Raw genomic sequence first — 17,000 nt, 5'->3', positions numbered from 1 at the left:
AATTCTTCAATTTAGACACCCATATCACCTTACTTTGTTAATTTTTCAAATCTCTGTTATCTCCTACATGTAATTGGAATCTCCGAGTAATGAATTTAACGTTAAACTTAACACAGCAAGATTGTGTCTTTCGCTGGTAATTTTAACTACCTCATGAACAACTATTTTTGGTGCAGTTTTTCAATTCCTCTCTAAAGATGATTACTGTAGCAATTTTTTACATACAATAAGATATAGTTTGCATATATTTTTTCCTTATTCGTAATTTTTTCCATTTTCAAGGTAAGAACAGATGTTGATTTAGGGGGAGGGACAGGGTTTATATATAGGAAATAGCTAAGGCGGTTGCCCTCTTATTGCAGTCATTCCCCCTTCTCTTATGAAAATTTCTCGATACGTCACTGAGGGAAAACATTGGATTTGCTCTTGTCTGTTTTACAAATATGTATGGTTAGTTTATACATCAATCGATTTAAAAAAGAAAATGGATTTTTAAAGTACAGAGTGATAGTTATTGAGTAAAATCAATGTCATGTTTAAGCATTTACTCATAAACCCACCTTTTTGATCGCACAACAATAGCTGTGGACGTTTCCCCCCAGAACGTTACTTCAGTGAATCATTCAATTTTCAGTGGTGCTTAAAATGTCTAATAGTTTACATGCTTTACATAATTGATTCTTTCAAACAAACTCCGACTTATTCCTTCCCGACTTTGTATGTTCAAACTGTTAATTAGTTGTATAATGAATTGTATTTTCATTTACATACACGATTATAGGCATGTATGATTTATTACCCAAATGGACATGATTTCTCGTTTTTTATATAGATTAGACCGTTGGTTTTCCCGTTTGAATGTTTTTACACTAGTAATTTTGGGGTCCTTTATAGCTTTTTGTTCGGTGTGAGCCAAGGCTCCGTGTTGAAGGCCGTACATTGAGCTATAATGGTTTGCTTTTGTGAATTGTTGTTTGAATGGAGAGTTGTCTCATTGGCACTCACACCACATCTTCCTTTATCTATATTTGTTTGCATCTGTCCTAAGTCAGGAACCTGCTGTTCATTGGTTGTCGTTTGATGATTTGGTGCATAATTGTTCTTGTTTATTGCTTCTTGTTTTTTTTTTATAAGGAATAGACCTTTGTTTGTCCTAAGTGAATTGTTTTACACTCTTTATAGCTTGCTGTTCGGTGTAGGCAAATATTCTGTGATAAAGGCCATACTTTGACCTAATATAGTTTACTTTTTACAGATCGTGACTAGGATGGAGAGTTGTTTTATTAAAAACCATACCACATCTTCTTATTTCTACCAAAAGATCTAGAACAAGAATAGTGGGTGACATCTAGGTACAAAAAACCACCTCTGGTCAGATGTAATTCTTATAATTCTCAACCTTATAAAAACTCAGGGGTACATATTTTGATTCTTTTCTTATGAGCGGAATTTCAGTTTGTAATCCCTAAATTTACTATTGTAAGTGATTGTTTTTTCTTCTTTGTTATCAATTCAATTGTGTTTTATTTTCTATGCTCAATCAGTGTTTTTAAAGTTTTTTTTTAACTCCGTGTGTAATTTGAAACTCTGAGTGGTTTACTTAATTTTATAACCCCGTCGTGTTTAAACTTTTTGAATCGCTAATCCATAGCCAGAAGTCTGCTAATTTTTTTATTCTTTCATTGATGCTGCATGTTGCTACTCAGTTATAACATCATCCCAATTAATGAGGATAAATTCTAAGAATGTAAACTACTTTTTTTTTAAATTCATGTTTAGTGAATGCTAGCTATACTTATAACATTTTTACATAGTTACGAGATTATATGCAAAAGTTTACGTTAAATTTGAAAGGTATACTACGATTTTGTTAGAAACAGAAGAGAGAATTAGTGAAACGTTTGTTACAAATAATCTTTATTTTCTAATAGTATGTTTGAACTCCAAAGCATAATGACAACGAATGCAAAGTGGTCTTTTAAGCCTTTTGGTGTTCCTGACAAAAAAAGTTCCACGAAGTTTCCATGCTATAAATATAAAGGGTACAACGTTGTTAAAGTACGACATAAGCTAAACAATCCTATACAAATCGGTCAGTATATGATAAGGAGATTTGGTATGATTGTCAATAATACAGCATGAACAATGTTTATGCAGTCATAGGTAACCAGATGACCGTCAACAATGAGCAAAAGCTATATCGTATAGTCAGCTATGAATGGTCGACATGACAAAATGTAGAACAATTCAAAAGAAAAAAAAACAATAACCAAGAAATAAACGAAAATAAATACAGCAGTCTACAATCAACGATATCCACCGAATGACAAGCTCCTGATTTGGCTAAGGTTTATGAAGAATGAGACAGGGTTAAACATGCTTGTGAGATCTCAACCCCGCACTTAGGGATGTTATAAGATATTAACATAGTTTTAATCTACACAGCAATCTGAAGACGGATTTTTTAAAGAATTTCAAATAAAAGTAATTAGATTAAAATGAAAGGAGATGGTTGATATCCGCCAACGAGATTACAAACCAATGACCCAAATAACAAAATGACAAGTAGCCATTTTTTAATATTTAGTTACAACTGCCATTATGATACCAACAGATATAAACGACGGTATGACTTAATAAAGATTAGTGTAACCATGGAGAGACATTGAAATGAAATAATTGGATATTCATACAATAAAAATTCAAACATCTGCATATCTTTCATTAGTTTTATTCTTTAAACATTGATTATCCGAGTGTACTACAGTCACCGCATTTTCTACTTTCATGGCCGAATCCACGGCTACATCCTCCAGCATCGTAGTATTTCTTTATCCTATTGCTTCTAGCTTCGCACTCCGATTGGTGATTACACACCCACTGAGCTACCACGTGATCACAGGTGTCAGCACAGTTCATCATTTCCGCACGTCTGCAAGCACATTTTGTCCAGCCTTTACATGACGATACTACACCAAAATCCTTGATTAATTCACGGCTGCTGGCGTCGTATGCTTTGCAATTACAACTGAAAAATAAATTATTTTCAATTCTTGATTTTATTTCAACTGGTACAACCAAATTTTTCAAAATGCTAAATCCCCCTTTTTTACACGATAAACATGTAGTTGTAAAAATGATCTGATTTAAAATCTTTGTCAACCTCTTTGGGTTTAATGGAAACACATAACAATTTTTAAAATAATCGCGTAAATAATTTTACCTTTAAACATTTCTAACAAAGATTCTATTTCTAATCTGATATAATTTTTTGATAGAGAACTTGATGTTTTGAACCGAAATGCTTTTTAAATTTTATCTTATATGGAAGAACAATGCATTCATAACAGATCCTACTTATCCTTCTGGATCAACCCTGGTTTTTAAAGGGGTTCTAGTTGCTCACTCTGTATTTTTCTATTTTGAGTTGTGTATACCGTTGTAGTCATGTTCTGATGAAATAAAGTTTATAAAACTTACTGGCGGTATTTAGCCTTGAGAACTCGAAGCCATCCATGGGCAAAAGTCACCGTTACCACAAGTACTAAGATAGTAATCCAAGGTCTCATCGTTCTAGCTGAAATATGTCGAGCATTGTTTATTAAAAACTCCAGACAAAAATTTATTAGACATGATCGGATCTAGAACTTAAGATGTATATAACAATACTGTAACAGACAAAAAAACATTTGAAAAAGATAATAACAAGAATATCATTCAAGGTGAAATTTTACAACACAATGATTTTTCACGATAGCTTTTTATAATTGTATTGCAGCACCGTTCTCTACATCGTAACTATTGTAAAGTTTGAAATAAAAAGGTCAAGAAAACAGACAAAAACAAAGGAACAAAACTATGGAATTTGATATCTTATTATCTAAATGCCTTTTATAATTATACGTTTGTGCATAAAACAAATGGAACAACTTTTAAGATTATTTTTTTTGGTATAATTGTCTGCTTTGTTTTTTTATTTCTAAAGATTGAAGCTAATAGTAGGTGTCCCTCAATCGTTAATAGCAATTAATTTATAAATAAATAACTATAGATGATACTTACAAGGTAAATTGTCCTCTTAAGCATTAACTGTTTAACTCCTAGGAGAAAACAAAAGTTTTTAAATGGATTTGAAACAAAAACAGTTAAAACCAACATGTTTGTTGCGTGTGGTCAAAAAATTTTCAATATCAGAAAAATATACACTTTTTTTGTACTCGGCACAAAACTGGGGAAGGGCTCGGGTAGAACCTCGCCCTTTCCTAGTTTCTCAGCCTCATGCAAAAAATTTTACATTTTTCTGACATTGACCTTATATTGTTTATGTATATCCATAAGCTAAAAGTAAAATTGTAGACATTAACATATCTTAAGATTGTTCTATTTTTGTAAGAGCGATATGATTCATAATACTCAATCTTAAAGAAAGGTCTATATAAGAGTCTGGATAAACGGTCCTTCAATTCTGCATTCTTTATTTCTTTAAGCCGTTTTTTTCTTTTTTTTAGAAATGTTGCCTGTTATCGTTTTTTTTTTATATTTTAGCATCCCAGTATTTTCTAATCTTCATTTTGTTTTGCATATTTTTCTCTATCTTGATATTTTTAACCCTGTATTCTCTTTTTTATAAACCCCATCCAAATCCTCCTAAAAAATAATGCTACAGCTACATTTTGTAATCATCAAAGCCATTTTTTTATCCATTAATATTAAATTAAAAAAAAGTATCGGCTGATATGGTGTATATTGGTTGTACCAGTACATGTAACTGGCAGTGATAAACAAAACAAGAAAAATGTAAAATTTAAGTTAAAAAATAAAATAAACTTCAGTACATCGGATTTAAACATGTAATCTGAAATAAGTGCAGATATTTATTTGGAAAAATTCATACAAGTTAATATACATTATCTAAAGATTATCCAAGTAACTGGCTAGTGAAAATGTTCATTTGACAATAAAATTGAGAGTGGAAATGGGGAATGTGTCAAAGCGACAACAACCCGATCATAGAGCAGACAACAGCCGAAGGCCACCAATGGGTCTTCAATGTAGCGAGAAACTCCCGAACCCGAAGGCGTCCTTCAGCTGGCCGCTCAACGAATATGTATATTAGTTTAGTGATAATAAACGTCATACTAAACTCCGATTTTTACACAAGAAACTAAAATGAAAAATCATACAAGACTAACAAAGGCCAGAGGCTCCTGACTTGGGACAAGCGCAATATATATAAAGCAAGAAACACTATATATAAAGTAAGAATCTGTTCTGGCTCAGCTTCATATACTGTATTATGATGTCTTTGAATAGATATATTATATTTACAGTTGTTATAAAATACATAAGAAGAACCGCAACATCGTTTTAGTTAACAAATTCGTAATGGTTATAACACTACTGCTGCGTTCACACGTAATTCGAATTCGATTCGCATTAATTGATTCGAATAAGTTTGATTCGCATCCAAAACGTTTCAAGTCCGAATGTAAATCATAACTCGAAGTGCAATGCGCGTCAAATTCGCTTTACTGTCCAAACGACGTTAACTTTAAATTTGCATTAACAATTAGTTTATTGTGATTTTTTTTTTAATTCGAATTACATACAACAGTTTAATTCGACGAATTAATGCGTATTGAACATAAGTACGAGCAGAGTGTATCTTATTGCTTAAAAATGGGAATTTAAAATCATCAGGTTTATCGTAGATTCCCCTTTTCAGTCGTCCATTTATATCCAGATCGGAGAAAAGATTAAGATATGACGTTGACGTTTTAGTATCCTTAGTTTCATGTTTACTCGGATATATGAGATGTAAGGGATCATTAAAATGTGGATTTTTGAGTGGGGACAGAACATCATCAATATATATATAAATGAAATTAAAGAACTTTGATTTTTTTCTTTGAGAAGATTCTGTTGTGCACAAAAATAATTCCCATTGGAATACCGACAGTCTGCGGAAACATTATTCCACCAATATTCCACAAATGTGTTGTTGAAAACAAATCAAGTATTTTGATCATATATATTGGGTGTATTTGTTGTTATAATCAGTCTGGTCCATCACAAAGTAAGATTTTCTATAACCAAAACAAAAGTAAATTATATTTACGTTTCCAATTGAGCATGGGGAATACTCTTGTAAAGCATAGACAATAAATGGGAAATAAATGTATCCCGTATACAGACTTTTGAGAAATTAATGTACCCAATATGAAGGTTTTTGTGAAATTAGTACATCCCGTATATATATACAGATTTTCGTGAAATTAATGTATCCCGTATACAGATTTTCGTGAAACTCATGTATTCCGTATGAAGATTTTTGTGAAATTAATATATCCCGTATGAAGATTTTTGTAAAATAAATGTATTCCGTATACAGATTTTTCGAAATTAATGTATCCCGTTTGAATAATTTTGTGCTCATACCAAATACGAGGACGGATTTGTGATTCTTTTTTAAGTTTCGTCTTTCGTGAATGATGCAATGGTCGATTTGGAATGCCATGTTTTGCTTTGAATTCCAATTTTTTTAGTGAGATATTCCAAATAATGCATATAAAAACCGTAGTGTTTTGAGCCTTGTCTGCTGGAATAACGACGAAGTAGGAGTACATGGAGGATAAATTATCCACAACATAGGACTTCTTGAATGGGATAGTTACGAGTGAGTTCATTCGTTCATGGGAAAATCGTAATTTTCAAATACACTTCTAATGCATGAACAACTAGCTTTAATCTACACAGACGAAAAGTCCAGTTTTATTTCATTTAGCTCGCGTATTACCTATTTGCAGGCATAGTTCCCAACTGTATCCACCAGTAGCCTAAAGTTCTTTAAAAATTTTCTAAATAATTGGCTGTTGGATTCGATATTTCGGGCCTTTGGCTTACAACTATCTATGATGTTCATTGTTTATAATGCTTGGTATAATTCAATATTTGTATTGCATACATGTATTAAGTTCTAGCTCGTTTTAACATTTGTACTGCACTATGGCCCTGTAAAGTAGGGATAGTTGTTGGACATTAATAATAAAATGAAAAAGTAAAAATAAAAAGTATGTAAAGGCATGCAACAACCAAAAAAAAAAAAGAAAAAAAAAAGAAGAGAAATATGGACAATAAAATCTTATAAAAGATGTCATTGTGTAATAATATGTGTGTACATAATCCTGGAAATTCAATATTTTCAAATATAAAAAATTACTGAAAAATAATTAACTGATTTCAAAAATAATAAAGATGTATGACAAAGAACAGCTACAACAGTAACTAAATCTTTTAAAAGTACACAGAAAGAGTTTCATGAAGTAGTGCGTGTTTGTTCAGTTTTCTATTTCTGTTATTTGTATAACAAACTTGAGATATTTTTTCCCCATTTTTATCGTGTATTTCATTCAAAGTTATAATTTGTTAATTATAATTTACTCCAATTGATATTCGCAATAATATCGTTTACAACAACTTTCCGTTTTAAATCTGAAAAAAATCTTTACTTTTATTATGAGATTAAAACATGTAAAGCTCTTGACATTTGTGCTTGCGTTCAGGAAATTAAAAAACAAGCTGTCACATAGAGATTGCGTGCAATTGTCAGGTACTATAAAAGTCATGATGTATATAACATTCATGGAATCCGATCTTTATTTATTTATCAAAACATATCAATATGACTTATTATATATAGATAACATAGATATATATATGTTCACGATAGAAAACAACAATAACGTTTTCATTGAAATATTTTTAGTTCTATTTGGAGAAGTGATCCATACCTTCACAACTTACCGATCTATATTACACACAGACAATTGATTATGAATACACAATGTTGTAATAGTAAACCCCCCATTTACAATGGTGAAATAAAATACTCAATATACTAATATGAACTTTAATATCAAACAATATATTTAGTATATTCCTAACATTAGAAAAAACAAACTTATTCAAATGTCACTTTTTTTTTGTACGATCAGACCATTTAGAGTTGAAATATAATCAGAAATCACGAAGGCCGAAAATACAAGATAAAAAAAAAATGAAAAAAATGAGAAGATAATATCGTAAGGTATTGTTCTGGCCAGTCAAATTATGATTATTATGCATCTATAAAATAACATTCTTCTGATGCTATCAATCAAAATTTAACACTGTAATGAATGGGGGGAATTTTGATTCTGAATATCTTTTTTTGTCATCTGCTTGACCACAATATGTTTTTCATTAAATTGGGGATCACAATATTTTTATAGGATAAAATTACACCCTTTTAAACATACACACACGCCTTGACGTTACATAGTCGTTCCCAAATACTTATCTTTAAATTAATTATATTTCTCTCTCTCTCAAATGGTCAGCTCAGAATAAATTCCAAAACACAGCGTTAATCATGATCTGAAATAGAGGCAGTGTGAACTAGTTTAACTTTACCACATGTTCATGTGCCTTTCAGTTAGGGATTCGTTCATGGTTGTCATTAGCTATATCAATTCAATTCGCAGACAACTCAATTTAGATATTGACATATTGTATAATAGACAATTATTTAATATTGAAGACTGTATATTGACATGTAAGTATCTGTTCCCCCTTTTTACTTTACTTTTTATTTCTTTAGGTTGTCCACCATTGACCTATATATATATATATATATATATACATATACACATTTATCCTGCATTTACTTTTATTTATTCTTAGATAAAAAAAAACTTATCGGTGCACACTTTAGATGTATAATTAGATCTCCCATTCCTTAAATCAGGTTCAAAATCTGAACGTTTTTTTTTTTTTTTTTATTACTATTCATTTCAATCATGATCTTAGACACAGTTTGATCTAATCAGGGACAAGTATCATGAAGCAATCTTAGTGTTTAAATCATCTTAAAATATATCAACATTCTTTTTTTTTTAACTCAAAACGTAATAGAAATGTTTAATAGCGGACTCCTTATTTCATGTTTTCATTACTGTAAACACGAAACATTTTGTTGAATTTTTTTGTGGTATATTTGCCAGTTATTTTTTTAAGGTCCAAACGGTATTCAAACTCATGATTCGAAGACAAACTGACAACGTTAGGGTGTAAAATGACAAAAAGACTTACAACAGTCTACAAAACACAAATCTTTAAAAAAAATAAATCTATTAAAAGTCCCTTGACAAGAAATATTACATAAATATTTACATCCACTGATTTTAATCTTTGATAGGTAGTTGTCTTATTGACAATCAAGCCTCATTTCCTAATTTTTGTATAGATAGGTAAGAGAAAGTGTATGTATGTTTGATTTTGTAAAGAATTCGCCGACTACATGTGAATAGACTGAAACACAAGGGCTATTTGTTTTTGTAGTATTTCTATTAAACAAATAAAAAACATACTTTAATATGTTCATTTCAACTATTTTGAAATATTTGAAAACAAACCAAATCGGTTTATTCTATCAAACTTATAAATTCAATTCAGTTATATACTTTTTAAATATCAACCAAAGTAACATACTAACGAGTTTCTTTCTAAATATTTGACTGCAAGAATAAAACATAAAACATACCACATCTTGCATTAGTTTTATTGAGATAAAATGTTTCAAGTCCATTTTCGTGAATTGCACTCATACCTTATGAAGAGAACTGAATGTGAGTGTGCTAACGTTTTCAAAGTACTGGTAGAAAGTGGTGTTCTCGACAACGGGCTGTTAAAATTAACAGTACAGACGGAGCAGAACCCATTATTGCCTTAGCCATATACCTCTACAAGGTTTACCTTCTTCTGGCTGAGACATGGCCCTGAAGATATTATTATGGAAACGGATCTCTCTCTCTCAATCTTTCTATGTATTCATTCTTGGCTTTCTATTTATTATTCTCGCTCTCTCTCTTCTTCTCCCACTGTCTATTTATTTCGCTTCTCTCACTCTCTTTCTTTTCCTTTTTTACTCTGTTCTATCTCTTTTGATTCTTTTTCTAGCAAGAAAGAGAGACGGGTACATTGTAAGTGTGAGAGGGAAACGGATGTATGTGTGAGAGGGAAGGAAACGTGTGTGAGATAAAAGTGTGTATGAGGGAGAGAGAAAATGATATAGATGAGAGAAAAGGGTATTAGAAAGAGAGAAATGTACGAAAAAGACCTGTGTGAGAATGAAAACCTCTTAGAAAACAGAGAAGAGGATGTTTAAGGGTATGAAAGATAGGAGTGTGAGTTAGAGAGGAGGTATGTGAGGGACAGCGACAGTAGGCTGTGTGAGGGAGAGAGATGAGGGTGTGTAAGGGAGAGGCAGCGAGAGTAGGCTGTGTGAGGGAAAGAGATGAGGGTGTGTAAGGGAGAGGCAGCGAGAGTAGGTTGTGTGAGGGACAACGAGAGTAGGCTGTGTGAGGGAGAGATATGAGGGTGTGTAAGAGAGGGGCGGCGAAAGTAGGTTGTGTGAGGGAGGTAGGAAGATGTGTGAGGGAGAGAGAATAGTGTGTGTAAGGGAGGGGCAGCGAGAGTAGGATGTGTGAGGGACAGCGAGGAGGGTGTGTGAGTGACAGCTAAGAAGGCTATGTGAAGGAGAGAGATGAGGGTGTGTAAGGGAGGGGCAGCGAGAGTAGGTTGTATGAGGGAGAGAAAAGGGTGTGTGAGGGACAACGAGAGTAGTTTATGTGAGGGAGAGATATGAGGGTGTGTAATGGAGGGGCAGCGAGAAAAAGTTGTGTGAGGGAGAGAGGAGGGTGTGTGAGGGACAGCGAGAGTAGGCTGTGTGAGGGAGAGAGATGAGGGTGTGTAAGGGAGTGGCAGCGAGAGGAGGTTGTGTGAGGCAGAGATATGAAGTTGTGTAAGGGCAGCGAAATTAGGCTGTGTGAGGGAGAAAGAGGATGGTGTGTGAGGGACAGTGAGAATAAGCTCTACGACGGGGAGAGGTATAGAAAGGAAAACGGCTGTGTGCGGTCAAAGGTGAATAGGATGTGTGAAGAAAAGAAAGACTAGCATGACTTAGAAAAGAGTAAGGGAGTGAGCGAGACACGGTTGTAAGAAACAGACAGTGTGAAAGGAGGAGTAAAGGGTCGGTAAGGGAGAGAGGAAGAAAAAGGAAAGGTTTATGTTAGAGCGAGTTAGAGCACGTGTTGTAGATGGTGAATAAAGGATGGTGTCAGTGAGAGGAGATTGAGCGAAGAATGCCTAGTGAGTAAGAGAGAGACTCAGAGTGAAGAGAGGGAAACCGAGTAAAAATGAAAGCAGGATCAATACGAGTGGGTCAGAGAGAGAGGCTGGCCGAGTGAATGAGTAAACAGAGAGAGAGTGAACTAATGTTAGTGAGATCATGTGTGGGATTGAGCATGAACGAATACAGAGGCTTTTAATGACATTTTTTTACCTTTGTTGTTAATTGATATATCTTAGACATGTATGTACCTGTTCCGATCAGAAGATTGTTGAAAAAAATGTGTTATTCACATACCACTAGTTCCCACATTACTATTCCGTCTTATAAGGTAGTCAAATATGATAATATCTTCTAAAATTAGTCAACAATTTTAAAGTGAACCATTTACAATAAAAAAAAAGGAGTATTACAAATAAATAAGAAATTTTGTAAAGGAAACGCAATAACTAGTATTCGTTTTGTACATGTTTGCCTAAAATGCAAATATCTTACAGGAAAGACAATTATTCGTAAAAGAGGGACACAATATACCAGAGGGGCAGTCAAACTCATAAATTGAAAATAGACTGACAACGCCATGGGAAAAAATGAAAAGGACAAAAAGACAAACAATAGTACACATGACACAACATAGAAAACTAAAGAATAAACAGCACGAACCCCACCAAAAACTAGGGGTGATCTCAGGTGATCCGGAAGGGTAAGCAGATCCGGCTCCACATGTGCCACCCGTCGAGTTGATTATGAGATAACAAATCCGGTAAATAGTCTAATTCGGTTGGTCACATTCATGAAAGGGAAAGGGATTGTAGTTACGACGTAAGGAACATATCCGATATCATTTGGGAAACGGTTATTCCATAACGGTCAACCAACTCGTGATGGCGTCCGTAAAATTTACGAATAGATTATTTAAACTTCATTATTTGGAACTCTTGTTTTAATAGCTTCATTGTGAGCAATAGCCCTCTATCAAGAAAATCATGATAGGAAATGCAAGCACGGGAATGTCGTATCAATTGGGAGATATCTAGACCGTATGCAGGTGGTGCTGGAATGTTGCTACTTATAAATGGAAAGGTCACAATTGGAAAGCTGAAATCATATCTTTTGTCGTTTTGTTTTCAATCGACCCTCATTGTCAATTTCTAGATGTAAGTCAAGATATGAGGCCGACTTAACTGTATCTGTTGTATCCTTTATCTCTAGTTCAATGGGATAGATGCATTCGACATAGTCACCAAATTTTGAATTATTTAGTAAAAGAACATCATCTATATAGCGGAAAGTAGAGTTAAAGGATAATGCAAAATTCACTATCTTCCTAAGAAGTTCCTGTATGAAGTCAGCCTCATACATGTAATAATAAAAAAAAAGAAGTCAGCAAAAAGAAGGGCACAATTCGTTCCCATTTGAATGCCGATAGTCTGTTGAAAAACACGTCATCCGAACGTAACAAATATGTTGTCAATCAAGAAATCAAGCATCTTGATAATGTCAGTTTCAGAGAATATTTTGGTTTGAATCAGAGTGATCCTTTACAAAGTAGAATTTATTCCTTCCTAAGACAAGATACTTGTATCTTCGTTGGCCATTCTCTTTTATGAAACAAAGCAACACCAACTGTTTCAATTTGTCTTTTAGTTTTGAATGTGGAATACTCGTATAGAGTGTAGAAAAGTCAAATGTTTTAATACTATTACAAGATGAAAGAGAGTTAGATTGTATGTACTCTAAAAGATCTTTGGATTTTTTAAGTATCCACATCTGATTCACGCCACCTCTAGAGTAGGCAGTTTCACAATAACTTTGAAGCCCGTCTTTGATTGCTGATAAAATAGATGTTAATAATTTAGAAAGAGGTTTCGTGGATCACTTGAAAGACCCAGCAATATACCGTTGTTTGTAAGGACACTTATGCAGTTTAGGTATCCAATACAGTGATGGAAGATCCAGTTCATCATCTTTGGTTGAAATTCCAAAGGAACGTAAAGGGGTCGATGATTATTCCGGTCTTGTCTAGATAATGATTTTCGCTGTTTTATGTTAGAATTTTTATATCAAATACAGGTTCCAACATTAATGCAAAACAAAAAGCCGGAGATATAAATAAAACAATCGTTCAAGGGCATCTCATTTTAGTTAATTTTTATTTCCACTATTGACTTTTACCGCCTGTTTATCTTCATCTTTTACTCAAAACAAAATGCTTGAATGAAACTTGTAAAACGAACGGTAATATATAAGAAGTCGATTAACGATGTGGTGACATGTCAAATAATTGATCATGTCATGACACTATTTTCTGATGTTTAAAATTTCTCAATGCCTTTCCTTTACAATATTTCGTATTTATTTGTTATACTCCTTTTTTTTAAAATTGTAAATGGTTCACTTAAATGTTGTTGACTAATTTTAGAAGATATTATCATATTTGACTGCCTTATAAGACGGAATAGTAATGTGGGAACTAGTGGTATGTGAATAACACATTTTTTTCAACAATCTTCTGATCGGAACAGGTACATACATAATGGATCTTGGTTAAACATGTATAATTGCGATATTCTATCCCAACCACCAATCCCTGGGGCTAGTTATGTGTCTAAGATATATCAAGTAACAACAAAGGTAAACAAAATGTCATTAAAGGCCTCTATATTCGTTCATGCTCAATTCCACACATGAGCTCACTTACACTGTTTCACTCTCTCTCTCTGTTTACTCATTCATTCACTCAGCCAGCCTCTCTCTGACCCACTCTTATTGATCCTGTTTTCTCTTTTACTCCCCTTTTCACACTATCTGTTTCTCATCACCATTTTTCTTTCTTTCCCGCACACATCTTACTCTCTTTTAACCTCACACAACCGTTTCTCTCTTCCCTTCTATAGCTCTCCCCGTCGTAGGGCTTACTCTCACTGTCCCTCACACACTATTCTCTTTCTCTCTCACACAGCCTACTCTCGCTGCCCCTTACACAACTTCATCTCTCTCCCTCATATCCCCTCCTCTCTCCCTCAAACAACTCTCGCTGCCCCTCACTTACACACCCTCATCTCTCTTCCTCACACAGCCTGCTCTCGTTGTCCCTCAAACAACCTCCTCTCGCTGCCCCTCCCTTACATATCCTCAACTCTCTTTCTCACACAGCCTACTCTCGTTGTCCCTCACACACCCTCCTCTCTACCTCACACAACCTACTCTCGCTGCCCCTCCCTTACACACCATCATCTCTCTCCCTCACACATCCTACTCTTGCTGTCCCTCACATACCTCCTCTCTAACTCACACTCCTATCTTTCGTACACTTAAACATCCTCCTCTCTGTTTTGAAAGAGGTCTTTTTCGTACACTTCTCGCTTTCTCATACCCTTCTCTCTCACATTTATCCTTTTATCTCTCCCTCACACAAACTTTTCTCTCTCACAGAGATATTTAACAATGCTATCTCAAATCTTTAGATACAAGTGTTTGTAATACAAGTAAGCTAGAGAGCTTTCATCACTATATATTTCGTTAATTCGGCAGTATTGATAAAAAAAGAATTTGATGCAGAAAAATCTGCGTGTCGTGTGCACAATGTCGTCCCCGCTACGAATACGAATCATTAGTCAATATTGATTTTTTTAAGACACAGTAATTCACCAAAAGTTTTTAAAATGTTTCATTTTTGTTTATTTAATTATGTACAATGATATATGTGTTCTTCAGTTGCTGACTCATGGACATGTGTGTTTTCTATTACAACAGAAAAATTTGTATCATTTTTTATACTGCACTCGTTCTATTTGAGCAGTCAAAATGCGTTGACCGTATATTTCTATGTCATATACAGTCACTGACCTGATATCACTTTTCCTCATGAATATTTAAATAGAAATTGTCGAAATTATGTTTAATTATTCATACGACCTCTTCAACCTGTTCTTGTTTTCAATGTAAACAATGATGCGTTTAACGACTCAAACTTGTTTCTTTTGCAATTTTCGGGAAAACATATTTCACTTTTTAATATTTTTTTGTTTGCAACCTATAAATCATTATGTTTTATGTTTATTGTTGATATTTTAGTCTGCAACGAATTCGTTCACCATTGATTGCGGTAATGATGTACATTTCATCGTGTTTTATATTTCTCCGTCTGTGTGATATGAGGCCTTTTTAAAGGGGGGTTTTTCCCAATATTTAAATCAAAAAAATAAAATTAACCCAATAAACAACAATTGAAAATGTTGTTTTTTTTAGATTGCAGTATAAAGACAATAATGGTGCATTGACTTGACATATCAACGATATAAGGATTCGGCCCGAAACGGGGGAAATGCTCGGCACAGCCTCGCATTTCCCCGTTTCTAAGCCTCATCCTTATATCGTTGATATGTCAAGTCAATGCACTATTATTGTCTATATTACATAATGGCAAAATGATATTTATGAGAAAAAGTCTGTGTGTATAGTGGTTGTCAAAAATAAAAAGATGTACTTAACCCAATTTATTATCGTTTATACATATCTACTACGTAATACACCTGATGATTAAGTAGGTGTGTGGTACTTCCGACTACTTTTCGTTTTGAAATAAATAAAAAAAAATACTTTAAATAAAGATTTGTGTATATTTCATTAATCATTGTTCATTGTCTATAGCTAGGTTAAAAAAGATAAAATCACAGCATATTGCCATTATGCAAATGAAAGCATATTTTCAAAAAGCTTTCTGTAATAACCTGGGGAAAGAGAAATATCGATTGGAAATTTGAATTACCAGTGATTATTTTTAGTTGTTTGAAGTATTAGGTATTATCCTATATATTATTCAAATTTTATTTGGTAGCTAAAGACTCACAGATAAAATAGGTAAAACGAATTTTGTTATTTTCTACATTTTAAATTAATGATTACTCGTTTTTGGGGTGAAATCAAAAAGAAAAACTATCTTAACCTTGATACCAAGCTGTGAATTACAAAATAACAATTATGAAATGATAAGTTGGATGAATTTTACAGCTTTAACAATGACTTTTTATTTCTATCAACTTAGTCAGCAGCTCTATCTTATTAATTTAAACAAAGATTCTAAGTAGCGCTATGTAATACGAAGGACCTGCAAGGACATTCTTCTATTACAGTTTCTCTTTTCAAACTTGGCATTTGTCCCTTTTTCAAGTTGAAATTGGTTTGATAGCTTGAACTATCAACTTGGAACTAAGAAATGCCAAACTGGAAATACGAAATGTCTAGTTCGAAGTAACAATTCATTATAACGATATCAATTATAGTACTGGTCATGGTTTTCAAATACGTGATATCAAACTCAATTGATATATTAAATCTATATCCTATATAGGCCTCCGTTGGGTATCAATCAATTTCTCAAAACTAGTTCACAATTTGTTAACATTTATTTTTAAACTGCTGATTTGGTCGTCATCTTTGAATGATAACTATTTTGATGCATATATAGAAAGGGAAAAGATGGTGCTGATAAATATTCAACTATAAAAACTTATTACTATATATCATGAAAAAAGACAATATTTAATGAATGAATAGTAGTACAGATAAGAAATATACATTTTAACAGCCTGCGTGAGAAGGATTCTCAAAGATTGTAGAAATATTGATACCTGGTTTTTTTCCATCCGACAAAAAGACTCATTTTGTCGTGCGTACTTTTTTTTTTATTATTGTACATGATGAAAACACTACAGAAAAACGACGGTCGGAATGTTACAGTCAATTTTCTAATGCATGCAGAGTAATAAATTGGTTAGTTTGGTTGCCTTGCTTGCTTTGTTGGTATACTTTTTGCTCAAGCATTGTTATC

At 33.3% G+C, this 17,000-nt stretch overlaps 1 long non-coding RNA gene across 1 annotated transcript in view; it reads left to right on the top strand.

Annotated features, from left to right (window-relative positions):
- Nucleotides 1-15,967: 15,967 nt before the first annotated feature.
- LOC143043300 (uncharacterized) overlaps nucleotides 15,968-17,000 on the top strand; it is a 28,155-nt gene continuing 27,122 nt past the window's right edge. The window contains exon 1 of the long non-coding RNA XR_012968300.1: nucleotides 15,968-16,030. This is a non-coding gene — a long non-coding RNA (uncharacterized LOC143043300). The remainder of the gene's footprint in view (nucleotides 16,031-17,000) is intronic.

Source organism: Mytilus galloprovincialis, chromosome 8 (assembly GCF_965363235.1).
Source record: "Mytilus galloprovincialis chromosome 8, xbMytGall1.hap1.1, whole genome shotgun sequence".
Lineage (NCBI taxonomy): Eukaryota > Metazoa > Mollusca > Bivalvia > Mytilida > Mytilidae > Mytilus > Mytilus galloprovincialis.
The sequence above is the reverse complement of the archived record's forward strand: the minus strand, read 5'-3'. Positions and strand labels throughout refer to the sequence as shown.